Raw genomic sequence first — 15,668 nt, forward strand, 5'->3', positions numbered from 1 at the left:
TAAACTCACCAGGTGCGGATAATATAGAAATCACACCGGCAACCAGGTAAAATGGTGGAACATTGACTCATCCTTTCTGTTGTGCGTCTCTGTGTGCCACACTGAGCACGGGGAAGAGAAAGAGCAGCAAAGAATTGTCTGAGGATTTGAGAACAAAAATTGTAGAAAAGCATGGACAATCTCAAGGTTACAAGTCCATCTGCAGAGATCTTTACATTCCTGTGTCCACAACATTGTCAATAAGTTTACAGCCCATGGCACTGTAGCTAATCTCCCTGGACGTTGGCGAAAGAGAAAAATTATACAAATTCAAGCTGACCTTGAGGCACAGGGTACAAATGTGTCAGCTCGCACTATACGTCGCTATCTGAATGAAAAGGGGCGCTATGGTAGGAGACCCAGGAGGACCCCACTGCTGACACAAAAACATAAAAAATCCAGATTGGAGTTTGCCAGAAATGAGGCTTTTAAAGAAAAGAATACAGTGTCTAAAGTCAAGCATGGTGGAGGTTCACTGATGGTTTGGGGTTGCTTTGCTACTTCAGGCACTGGATGTCTTGACTGTGCGCTTGGCTTTATGAAATCTGAAGACTACTAAAGAATTCTGTGTTGTGTCAGAGGTCATGGGTCTTACAGCAGGACAATGACCCAAAGCACACGTCAAAAAGCACTCAGAAATGGTTTAAGACAAAGCGCTCAAGAGTACTGAGCTGGCCAGCAATGAGTCCAGATCTTAATCCCATAGAGCACCTGTGAAGAAATCTCAAAACATCATCATTTGGGAAAAGGAACCCTTCTAATCTGAGAGGACTGGAGCAATTGGCGCAAGAAGAGTGGTCGAACCTTCCAGTAGAGAGGTGTAGGAAACTCATTGATGTTTGCAGGAAGCAATTTATTTTAGGGGTGTGCTTCCAAATATTAAATTGAGGGTGCCAATAATTTTGCCCAGTCCATTTTTGGAGTTTTGCGTGGAATGTGTCAGATTTGGCTTTTCTCTCTCCACTTTTTTATGTTATACCAATACAATCAAAAGAAATAAACATGAGAATGCTTAAACATTTGTAATTGCAACAAATTTCTGGGTGAAGTGATGCAGGGGTGCCAATATTTTTGGCCATGACTGTATATATATAATATATAGAGATTATTCAGCACCTCAGACAGGGACGTATCTCTAAATACTCTGTGCAGTATTATCTGACACATTTACATGAAGCCCATACTGTAGTATTGATACTATATATATATATATGGTGGCCCTCGATTTACGCCGGTTTGATTTGCGCCGTTTCAGAATATCAACCTTTTTTTTCAGTTATGTGACTGCTATTGAAAAGCATTGAGAAGCAGTGGATTGATTAAAGGGATACTAACCCCACATCTTTTCTTTCATGATTCTGATAGAACATGCAATTTTAAGCAACTTTATAATTTACTCCTATTATCAATTTTTCTTTGTTCTCATGTTATCTTGATTTGAAAAAGCAGTAATAAAAGGTTAGTAGCCGGCCCATTTTTAGTTCAGCACCTTGGTAGAGCTTGCTGATTGGTTTGCTACATTTAGCCACAAATCAGCAAGTGCTACCCAGGTGCTGAACACAAAATGGTTCGGCTCTACAGCTTACAGTACTGCTTTTTCAAATTAAGATAGCATGAGAACAAAGAAAAATTGATAGTAGGAGTAAATTAGAAAGGTGCTTAAAATCTCATGCTCTATCTGAATCATGAAAGAAAAAAATTGGGTTTAGTATCCCTTTAAAATAGCCAGTAGGTGGAGCTGTCCGCTTGCGTTGCAGCAAAGATATGCAAAGCCAAGCACAAAAAGAGGCTGTAATTAATTAGTCTAGCTAGACCTGAGCTATCGAGCAGCTTTCATAGGAACAAGATCTTCCTGTCTATAAATCAGTCCAGATTGGAATGCATAGAAAGAACTGTTTGCAGAAAAATGCAAGTGAAGTCTGTGTTGTGTGATTATTTTATTAGGTTTATAATGCTGTTTAGCAAATGTTTTTGTTAATTTAACTTAGTTTAATTATATATTCTGTGTTGTGTGATTATTTTATTAGGTATAATGCTCGCGTTGTGTTACTGCTGCCTCTGCAGCACCGCTCTGTGTTCCCTCTTCAGCGCTCCCCACAGGAGCCGTAGCCAAGGGGAAGGTTCCGGTCTGATAGGTGCAGACAGACGATACAGGGAACTTCACCAAATTCCCTCGGGACAAAGTAGAATGCAACCAAATCCTTGAACGCTAGTAGGTAGGTCTGGGTAGAGTGCCAAAATAACGAACCGCCACTATTAGCTGATTAATCAGCTAATAGTGGTGGTTCGTTATTTTGGCACTCTACCCAGACCTACCTACTAGCGTGCAAGGATTTGGTTGCATTCTATTTTAGTTGTCATTTCAAAGCTTTTAAAATAATGTATTAGATGTTACTTATGACAATTTTGAGAGGGGCCTGGAACCTATCTCCCTCACTTCCCATTGACTTACATTATAAACTGGGTTTCATTTTACAACGGTTTCGATTTACAACCATTCCTTCTGGAACCTAACCCCGGCGTAAACTGAGGGCTACCTGTAGTATATAGATCTATATTCTGTACAGTACTATCTGAAACATTTACATGAAATGCATACTGCAGTATTAATACCATATATATAAAAAAACATATATAGAGATAAATATTCTGAGCCAGATTATCTGACACATTTGCATACATCTTTTTGTATTATTTATTGACAGATGACACAGTAGAAAAGATTAAACTAGACTTGCAGTAAGATTTTTTTGTGAAAACTGCAGAATTAATCATGCTGTATTCCTATGAAAATTTTATAAAATACAAAACGTACCTTCTCTTCACTGACTTGGTACTGAGGCCCCATTCCTCCCAGTTTCACCTCCTGCTTCAGGTAGCCGATTAACTTCTAAATAAGCAGAAACAAATCTAGTATGTGACTTGTTACACTGAGGTATCTATGTGATGACTAAACAGATCATATAGACACAGCACGTGATCCCCTGAGGTCATTTACAGAAAATAATCTGGTATGTGACTTGTTACACTGAGGTATCTATGTGATGACTAAACAGATCATATAGACAAAGCACGTGATCCCCTGAGGTCATTTAGCAGAAAATAATCTGGTATGTGACTTGTTACACTGAGGTATATATGTGATGACTAAACAGATCATATAGACAAAGCACGTGATCCCCTGAGGTCATTTAGCAGAAAATAATCTGGTATGTGACTTGTTACACTGAGGTATCTATGTGATGACTAAACAGATCATATAGACACAGCACGTGATCCCCTGAGGTAATTTAGCAGAAAATAATCTGGTATGTGACATGTTACACTGAGGTATCTATGTGATGACTAAACAGATCATATAGACACAGCACGTGATCCTCTGAGGTCATTTAGCAGAAAATAATCTGGTATGTGACATGTTACACTGAGGTATCTATGTGATGACTAAACAGATCATATAGACACAGTACGTGATCCTCTGAGGTCATTTAGCAGAAAATAATCTGGTATGTGACTTGTTACACTGAGGTATCTATGTGATGACTAAACAGATCATATAGACACAGCATGTGATCCCCTGAGGTCATTTAGCAGAAAATAATCTGGTATGTGACTTGTTACACTGATGTATTTATGTGGTGACTAAACAGATCATATAGACACAGCACGTGATCCCCTGAGGTCATTTATCAGAAAATAATCTGGTATGTGACTTGTTACACTGAGGTATCTATGTGATGATAAACAGATCATATAGACACAGCACGTGATCTCCTGTGGTCATTTAGCAGAAAATAATCTGGTATGTGACTTGTTACACTGAGGTATCTATGTGATGATAAACAGATCATATAGACAAAGTACGTGATCCTCTGAGGTCATTTAGCAGAAAATAATCTGGTATGTGACTTGTTACACTGAGGTATCTATGTGATGACTAAACAGATCATATAGACACAGCACGTGATCCCCTGAGGTCATTTAGCAGAAAATAATCTGGTATGTGACTTGTTACACTGAGGTATCTATGTGGTGACTAAACAGATCATATAGACACAGCACGTGATCCCCTGAGGTCATTTATCAGAAAATAATCTGGTATGTGACTTGTTACACTGAGGTATCTATGTGATGATTAAACAGATCATATAGACACAGCACGTGATCCCCTGAGGTCATTTAGCAGGAAATAATCTGGTATGTGACTTGTTACACTGAGGTATCTATGTGATGACTAAACAGATCATATAGACACAGTACGTGATTCCCTGAGGTCATTTAGCAGAAAATAATCTGGTATGTGACTTGTTACACTGAGGTATCTATGTGATGACTAAACAGATTATATAGACACAGTACGTGATCCTCTGAGGTCATTTAGCAGAAAATAATCTGGTATGTGACTTGTTACACTGAGGTATCTATGTGATGATAAACAGATCATATAGACACAGCATGTGATCCCCTGAGGTCATTTAGAAGAACATAATCTGGTATGTAACTTGTTACACTGAGGTATCTATGTGATGACTAAACAGATCATATAGACACAGCACGTGATCCTCTGAGGTCATTTAGCAGAAAATAATCTGGTATGTGACTTGTTACACTGAGGTATCTATGTGATGACTAAACAGATCATATAGACACAGCATGTGATCCCCTGAGGTCATTTAGAAGAACATAATCTGGTATGTGACTTGTTACACTGAGGTATCTATGTGATGACTAAACAGATCATATAGACACAGCACGTGATCCCCTGAGGTCATTTAGCAGAAAATAATCTGGTATGTGACTTGTTACACTGAGGTATCTATGTGATAACTAAACAGATCATATAGACACAGCACGTGATCCCCTGAGGTCATTTAGCAGAAAATAATCTGGTATGTGACTTGTTACACTGAGGTATCTATGTGATGATTAAACAGATCATATAAACACAGCACGTGATCCCCTGAGGTCATTTAGCAGAAAATAATCTGGTATGTGACTTGTTACACTGAGGTATCTATGTGATGACTAAACAGATCATATAGACACAGCACGTGATCCCCTGAGGTCATTTATCAGAAAATAATCTGGTATGTGACTTGTTACACTGAGGTATCTATGTGATGACTAAACAGATCATATAGACACAGCATGTGATCCCCTGAGGTCATTTAGAAGAACATAATCTGGTATGTAACTTGTTACACTGAGGTATCTATGTGATGACTAAACAGATCATATAGACACAGCACGTGATCCCCTGAGGTCATTTAGCAGAAAATAATCTGGTATGTGACTTGTTACACTGAGGTATCTATGTGATGATTAAACAGATCATATAAACACAGCACGTGATCCCCTGAGGTCATTTAGCAGAAAATAATCTGGTATGTGACTTGTTACACTGAGGTATCTATGTGATGACTAAACAGATCATATAGACACAGCACGTGATCCCCTGAGGTCATTTATCAGAAAATAATCTGGTATGTGACTTGTTACACTGAGGTATCTATGTGATGACAAAACAGATCATATAGACACAGCACGTGATCCCCTGAGGTCATTTAGCAGAAAATAATCTGGTATGTGACTTGTTACACTGAGGTATCTATGTGATGACTAAACAGATCATATAGACAAAGTACGTGATCCCCTGAGGTCATTTAGCAGAAAATAATCTGGTATGTGACTTGTTACACTGAGGTATCTATGTGATGACTAAACAGATCATATAGACACAGCACGTGATCCCCTGAGATCATTTAGCAGAAAATAATCTGGTATGTGACATGTTACAATGAGGTATCTATGTGATGATTAAACAGATCATATAGACACAGCATGTGATCCCCTGAGGTCATTTAGCAGAAAATAATCTGGTATGTGACTTGTTACACTGAGGTATCTATGTGATGATTAAACAGATCATATAGACACAGCACGTGATCCCCTGAGGTCATTTAGCAGAAAATAATCTGGTATGTGACTTGTTACACTGAGGTATCTATGTGATGACTAAACAGATCATATAGACAAAGTACGTGATCCCCTGAGGTCATTTAGCAGAAAATAATCTGGTATGTGACTTGTTACACTGAGGTATCTATGTGATGACTAAACAGATCATATAGACACAGCATGTGATCCCCTGAGATCATTTAGCAGAAAATAATCTGGTATGTGACTTGTTACACTGAGGTATCTATGTGATGACTAAACAGATCATATAGACACAGCATGTGATCCCCTGAGATCATTTAGCAGAAAATAATCTGGTATGTGACGTGTTACACTGAGGTATCTATGTGATGACTAAACAGATCATATAGACACAGCACGTGATCCCCTGAGATCATTTAGCAGAAAATAATCTGGTATGTGACTTGTTACACTGAGGTATCTATGTGATGACTAAACAGATCATATAGACACAGCATGTGATCCCCTGAGGTCATTTAGCAGAAAATAATCTGGTATGTGACTTGTTACACTGAGGTATATATGTGATGACTAAACAGATCATATAGACACAGCACGTGATCCCCTGAGGTCATTTACAGAAAATAATCTGGTATGTGACATGTTACACTGAGGTATATATGTTATGACTAAACAGATCATATAGACACAGTACGTGATCCCCTGAGGTCATTTAGCAGAAAATAATCTGGTATGTGACTTGTTACACTGAGGTATCTATGTGATGATAAACAGATCATATAGACAAAGTACGTGATCCCCTGAGGTCATTTACAGAAAATAATCTGGTATGTGACTTGTTACACTGAGGTATCTATGTGATGATAAACAGATCATATAGACAAAGTACGTGATCCCCTGAGGTCATTTACAGAAAATAATCTGGTATGTGACTTGTTACACTGAGGTATCTATGTGATGATTAAACAGATCATATAGACAAAGTACGTGATCCCCTGAGGTCATTTACAGAAAATAATCTGGTATGTGACATGTTACACTGAGGTATCTATGTGATGATAAACAGATCATATAGACACAGCACGTGATCCCCTGAGGTCATTTAGCAGAAAATAATCTGGTATGTGACTTGTTACACTGAGGTATCTATGTGATGATAAACAGATCATATAGACACAGCACGTGATCCCCTGAGGTCATTTAGCAGAAAATAATATGGTATGTGACTTGTTACTCTGAGGTATCTATGTGATGATTAAACAGATCATATAGACACAGTACGTGATCCCCTGAGGTCATTTACAGAAAATAATCTGGTATGTGACATGTTACACTGAGGTATCTATGTGATGATAAACAGATCATATAGACAAAGTACGTGATCCCCTGAGGTCATTTACAGAAAATAATCTGGTATGTGACATGTTACACTGAGGTATCTATGTGATGATAAACAGATCATATAGACAAAGTACGTGATCCCCTGAGGTCATTTACAGAAAATAATCTGGTATGTGACTTGTTACACTGAGGTATCTATGTGATGATAAACAGATCATATAGACAAAGTACGTGATCCCCTGAGGTCATTTACAGAAAATAATCTGGTATGTGACTTGTTACACTGAGGTATCTATGTGATGATTAAACAGATCATATAGACAAAGTACGTGATCCCCTGAGGTCATTTACAGAAAATAATCTGGTATGTGACATGTTACACTGAGGTATCTATGTGATGATAAACAGATCATATAGACAAAGTACGTGATCCCCTGAGGTCATTTACAGAAAATAATCTGGTATGTGACATGTTACACTGAGGTATCTATGTGATGATAAACAGATCATATAGAAAAAGTACGTGATCCCCTGAGGTCATTTACAGAAAATAATCTGGTATGTGACATGTTACACTGAGGTATCTATGTGATGATAAACAGATCATATAGACAAAGTACGTGATCCCCTGAGGTCATTTACAGAAAATAATCTGGTATGTGACTTGTTACACTGAGGTATCTATGTGATGATAAACAGATCATATAGACAAAGTACGTGATCCCCTGAGGTCATTTACAGAAAATAATCTGGTATGTGACTTGTTACACTGAGGTATCTATGTGATGATTAAACAGATCATATAGACAAAGTACGTGATCCCCTGAGGTCATTTACAGAAAATAATCTGGTATGTGACTTGTGACACTGAGGTATCTATGTGATGACTAAACAGATCATATAGACACAGCACGTGATCCTCTGAGGTCATTTAGCAGAAAATAATCTGGTATGTGACTTGTTACACTGAGGTATCTATGTGGTGACTAAACAGATCATATAGACACAGCACGTGATCCCCTGAGGTCATTTACAGAAAATAATCTGGTATGTGACTTGTTACACTGAGGTATCTATGTGGTGACTAAACAGATCATATAGACACAGCACGTGATCCCCTGAGATCATTTAGCAGAAAATAATCTGGTATGTGACTTGTTACACTGAGGTATCTATGTGATGACTAAACAGATCATATAGACACAGCACGTGATCCCCTGAGGTCATTTAGCAGAAAATAATCTGGTATGTGACTTGTTACACTGAGGTATATATGTGATGACTAAACAGATCATATAGACAAAGTACGTGATCCCCTGAGGTCATTTACAGAAAATAATCTGGTATGTGACTTGTTACACTGAGGTATCTATGTGATGACTAAACAGATCATATAGACACAGCACGTGATCCCCTGAGGTCATTTAGCAGAAAATAATCTGGTATGTGACTTGTTACACTGAGGTATCTATGTGATGATTAAACAGATCATATAGACACAGCACGTGATCCCCTGAGGTCATTTAGCAGAAAATAATCTGGTATGTGACTTGTTACACTGAGGTATCTATGTGATGACTAAACAGATCATATAGACACAGCACGTGATCCCCTGAGGTAATTTAGCAGAAAATAATCTGGTATGTGACTTGTTACACTGAGGTATCTATGTGATGATAAACAGATCATATAGACACAGCATGTGATCCCCTGAGGTCATTTAGCAAAAAATAATCTGGTATGTGACTTGTTACACTGAGGTATCTATGTGATGACTAAACAGATCATATAGACACAGAATGTGATCCCCTGAGGTCATTTAGCAGAAAATAATCTGGTATGTGACTTGTTACACTGAGGTATCTATGTGATGACTAAACAGATCATATAGACACAGCATGTGATCCCCTGAGGTCATTTAGCAGAAAATAATCTGGTATGTGACATGTTACACTGAGGTATCTATGTGATGACTAAACCGATCATATAGACACAGCACGTGATCCCCTGAGGTCATTTAGCAGAAAATAATCTGGTATGTGACTTGTTACACTGAGGTATCTATGTGATGACTAAACAGATCATATAGACACAGCACGTGATCCCCTGAGGTCATTTAGCAGAAAATAATCTGGTATGTGACTTGTTACACTGAGGTATCTATGTGATGATTAAACAGAACATATAGACACAGCACGTGATCCCCTGAGGTCATTTAGCAGAAAATAATCTGGTATGTGACTTGTTACACTGAGGTATATATGTGATGACTAAACAGATCATATAGACACAGCATGTGATCCCCTGAGATCACTTACAGAAAATAATCTGGTATGTGACTTGTTACACTGAGGTATCTATGTGATGACTAAACAGATCATATAGACACAGCACGTGATCCCCTGAGGTCATTTAGCAGAAAATAATCTGGTATGTGACTTGATACACTGAGGTATCTATGTGATGACTAAACAGATCATATAGACACAGAACGTGATCCCCTGAGGTCATTTAGCAGAAAATAATCTAGTATGTGACTTGTTACACTGAGGTATCTATGTGATGACTAAACAGATCATATAGACACAGCACGTGATCCCCTGAGGTCATTTAGCAGAAAATAATCTGGTATGTGACTTGATACACTGAGGTATCTATGTGATGACTAAACAGATCATATAGACACAGCATGTGATCCCCTGAGGTCATTTAGCAGAAAATAATCTGGTATGTGACTTGTTACACTGAGGTATCTATGTGATGACTAAACAGATCATATAGACACAGCATGCGATCCCCTGAGGTAATTTAGCAGAAAATAATCTGGTATGTGACTTGTTACACTGAGGTATCTATGTGATGACTAAACAGATCATATAGACACAGCATGTGATCCCCTGAGGTCATTTAGCAGAAAATAATCTGGTATGTGACTTGTTACACTGAGGTATATATGTGATGACTAAACAGATCATATAGACACAGCACGTGATCCTCTGAGGTCATTTAGCAGAAAATAATCTGGTATGTGACTTGTTACACTGAGGTATCTATGTGATGACTAAACAGATCATATAGACACAGAATGTGATCCCCTGAGGTCATTTACAGAAAATAATCTGGTATGTGACTTGTTACACTGAGGTATCTATGTGATGACTAAACAGATCATATAGACACAGCACGTGATCCCCTGAGGTCATTTAGCAGAAAATAATCTGGTATGTGACTTGTTACACTGAGGTATCTATGTGATGACTAAACAGATCATATAGACACAGCACGTGATCCCCTGAGGTCATTTAGCAGAAAATAATCTGGTATGTGACTTGTTACACTTAGGTATCTATGTGATGACTAAACAGATCATATAGACACAGCACGTGATCCCCTGAGGTCATTTAGCAGAAAATAATCTGGTATGTGACTTGTTACACTTAGGTATCTATGTGATGACTAAACAGATCATATAGACACAGCACGTGATCCCCTGAGGTCATTTAGCAGAAAATAATCTGGTATGTGACTTGTTACACTGAGGTATCTATGTGATGATTAAACAGATCATATAGACAAAGTACGTGATCCCCTGAGATCATTTAGCAGAAAATAATCTGGTATGTGACATGTTACACTGAGGTATCTATGTGATGACAAAACAGATCATATAGATTTAGCATGTGATCCCCTGAGGTCATTTAGCAGAAAATAATCTGGTATGTGACTTGTTACACTGAGGTATCTATGTGATGACTAAACAGATCATATAGACAAAGTACGTGATCCCCTGAGGTCATTTAGCAGAAAATAATCTGGTATGTGACATGTTACACTGAGGTATCTATGTGATGACTAAACAGATCATATAGACACAGCACGTGATCCCCTGAGGTCATTTATCAGAAAATAATCTGGTATGTGACTTGTTACACTGAGGTATCTATGTGATGACTAAACAGATCATATAGACACAGCACGTGATCCCCTGAGGTCATTTAGCAGAAAATAATCTGGTATGTGACTTGTTACACTGAGGTATCTATGTGATGACTAAACAGATCATATAGACAAAGTACGTGATCCCCTGAGGTCATTTAGCAGAAAATAATCTGGTATGTGACTTGTTACACTGAGGTATATATGTGATGACTAAACAGATCATATAGACACAGCATGTGATCCCCTGAGGTCATTTAGCAGAAAATAATCTGGTATGTGACATGTTACACTGAGGTATCTATGTGATGACTAAACAGATCATATAGACACAGCACGTGATCCCCTGAGGTCATTTAGCAGAAAATAATCTGGTATGTGACATGTTACACTGAGGTATCTATGTGATGACTAAACAGATCATATAGACACAGCACGTGATCCCCTGAGGTCATTTAGCAGAAAATAATCTGGTATGTGACATGTTACACTGAGGTATATATGTGATGACTAAACAGATCATATAGACACAGCACGTGATCCCCTGAGGTCATTTAGCAGAAAATAATCTGGTATGTGACTTGTTACACTGAGGTATCTATGTGATGACTAAACAGATCATATAGACACAGCACATGATCCCCTGAGGTAATTTAGCAGAAAATAATCTGGTATGTGACATGTTACACTGAGGTATCTATGTGATGACTAAACAGATCATATAGACAAAGTACGTGATCCCCTGAGGTCATTTACAGAAAATAATCTGGTATGTGACATGTTACACTGAGGTATCTATGTGATGACTAAACAGATCATATAGACACAGCACGTGATACCTTGAGGTCATTTAGCAGAAAATAATCTGGTATGTGACTTGTTACACTTAGGTATCTATGTGGTGACAAAACAGATCATATAGACACAGCACGTGATCCCCTGAGGTCATTTAGCAGAAAATAATCTGGTATGTGACTTGTTACACTGAGGTATCTATGTGATGATAAACAGATCATATAGACAAAGTACGTGATCCCCTGAGGTCATTTACAGAAAATAATCTGGTATGTGACATGTTACACTGAGGTATCTATGTGATGACTAAACAGATCATATAGACACAGTATGTGATCCCCTGAGGTCATTTAGCAGAAAATAATCTGGTATGTGACATGTTACACTGAGGTATCTATGTGATGACTAAACAGATCATATAGACAAAGTACGTGATCCCCTGAGGTCATTTACAGAAAATAATCTGGTATGTGACATGTTACACTGAGGTATCTATGTGATGACTAAACAGAACATATAGACACAGCACGTGATCCCCTGAGGTCATTTACAGAAAATAATCTGGAATGTGACTTGTTACACTGAGGTATCTATGTGATGACTAAACAGAACATATAGACACAGTACGTGATCCCCTGAGGTCATTTAGCAGAAAATAATCTGGTATGTGACTTGTTACACTGAGGTATCTATGTGATGACTAAACAGATCATATAGACACAGCACGTGATCCCCTGAGGTCATTTACAGAAAATAATCTGGTATGTGACTTGTTACACTGAGGTATCTATGTGATGACTAAACAGATCATATAGACACAGCATGTGATCCCCTGAGATCATTTAGCAGAAAATAATCTGGTATGTGACACATTACACTGAGGTATCTATGTGATGACTAAACAGATCATATAGATTTAGCATGTGATCCCCTGAGGTCATTTAGCAGAAAATAATCTGGTATGTGACTTGTTACACTGAGGTATCTATGTGATGACTAAACAGATCATATAGACACAGTACGTGATCTCCTGTGGTCATTTAGCAGAAAATAATCTGGTATGTGACTTGTTACACTTAGGTATCTATGTGATGATTAAACAGATCATATAAACACAGCACGTGATCCCCTGAGGTCATTTAGCAGAAAATAATCTGGTATGTGACTTGTTACACTGAGGTATATATGTGATGACTAAACAGATCATATAGACACAGTACCTGATCCCCTGAGGTCATTTAGCAGAAAATAATCTGGTATGTGACTTGTTACACTGAGGTATCTATGTGATGACTAAACAGATCATATAGACACAGTACGTGATCCCCTGAGGTAATTTAGCAGAAAATAATCTGGTATGTGACTTGTTACACTGAGGTATCTATGTGGTGACTAAACAGATCATATAGACACAGCACGTGATCCCCTGAGGTCATTTACAGAAAATAATCTGGTATGTGACTTGTTACACTGAGGTATCTATGTGATGACTAAACAGATCATATAGACACAGCATGTGATCACCTGAGGTCATTTAGCAGAAAATTATCTGGTATGTGACTTGTTACACTGAGGTATCTATGTGGTGACTAAACAGATCATATAGACACTGCACGTGATCCCCTGAGGTCATTTAGCAGAAAATAATCTGGTATGTGACTTGTTACACTGAGGTATCTATGTGGTGACTAAACAGATCATATAGACACAGCACGTGATCCTCTGAGGTAATTTAGCAGAAAATAATCTGGTATGTGACTTGTTACACTGAGGTATCTATGTGATGACTAAACAGATCATATAGACACAGCACGTGATCCCCTGAGGTAATTTAGCAGAAAATAATCTGGAATGTGACTTGTTACACTGAGGTATCTATGTGATGACTAAACAGATCATATAGACACAGCATGTGATCCCCTGAGATCATTTAGCAGAAAATAATCTGGTATGTGACACATTACACTGAGGTATCTATGTGATGACTAAACAGATCATATAGATTTAGCATGTGATCCCCTGAGGTCATTTAGCAGAAAATAATCTGGTATGTGACTTGTTACACTGAGGTATCTATGTGATGACTAAACAGATCATATAGACACAGTACCTGATCCCCTGAGGTCATTTAGCAGAAAATAATCTGGTATGTGACTTGTTACACTGAGGTATCTATGTGGTGACTAAACAGATCATATAGACACTGCACGTGATCCCCTGAGGTCATTTAGCAGAAAATAATCTGGTATGTGACTTGTTACACTGAGGTATCTATGTGATGACTAAACAGATCATATAGACAAAGCACGTGATCCCCTGAGGTCATTTAGCAGAAAATAATCTGGTATGTGACACATTACACTGAGGTATCTATGTGATGACTAAACAGATCATATAGATTTAGCATGTGATCCCCTGAGGTCATTTAGCAGAAAATAATCTAGTATGTGACACATTACACTGAGGTATCTATGTGATGACTAAACAGATCATATAGATTTAGCATGTGATCCCCTGAGGTCATTTAGCAGAAAATAATCTGGTATGTGACTTGTTACACTGAGGTATATATGTGATGACTAAACAGATCATATAGACACAGCACGTGATCCCCTGAGGTCATTTAGCAGAAAATAATCTGGTATGTGACTTGTTACACTGAGGTATCTATGTGATGACTAAACAGATCATATAGACACAGCACGTGATCCCCTGAGGTCATTTAGCAGAAAATAATCTGGTATGTGACTTGTTACACTGAGGTATCTATGTGATGACTAAAAAGATCATATAGACACAGCACGTAATCCTCTGAGGTCATTTAGCAGAAAATAATCTGGTATGTGACTTGTTACATTGAGGTATCTATGTGATGATAAACAGATCATATAGACACAGCACGTGATCCCCTGAGGTCATTTAGCAGAAAATAATCTGGTATGTGACTTGTTACACTGAGGTATCTATGTGATGACTAAACAGATCATATAGACACAGCACGTGATCTTCTGAGGTCATTTAGCAGAAAATAATCTGGTATGTGACTTGTTACACTGAGGTATCTATGTGATGACTAAACAGATCATATAGACACAGCACGTTATCCCCTGAGGTCATTTAGCAGAAAATAATCTGGTATGTGACTTGTTACACTGAGGTATCTATGTGATGACTAAACAGATCATATAGACACAGCATGTGATCCCCTGAGGTCATTTAGCAGAAAATAATCTGGTATGTGACTTGTTACACTGAGGTATCTATGTGATGATAAACAGATCATATAGACACAGCACGTGATCCTCTGAGGTCATTTAGCAGAAAATAATCTGGTATGTGACTTGTTACACTGAGGTATCTATGTGGTGACTAAACAGATCATATAGACACAGCACGTGATCCCCTGAGGTCATTTAGCAGAAAATAATCTGGTATGTGACTTGTTACACTGAGGTATCTATGTGGTGACTAAACAGATCATATAGACACAGTACGTGATCCCCTGAGGTCATTTAGCAAAAAATAATCTGGTATGTGACTTGTTACACTGAGGTATCTATGTGATGACTAAACAGATCATATAGACACAGCACATGATCCCCTGAGGTCATTTAGCA

Source organism: Bombina bombina, chromosome 8 (genome assembly GCF_027579735.1).
Source record: "Bombina bombina isolate aBomBom1 chromosome 8, aBomBom1.pri, whole genome shotgun sequence".
NCBI lineage: Eukaryota > Metazoa > Chordata > Amphibia > Anura > Bombinatoridae > Bombina > Bombina bombina.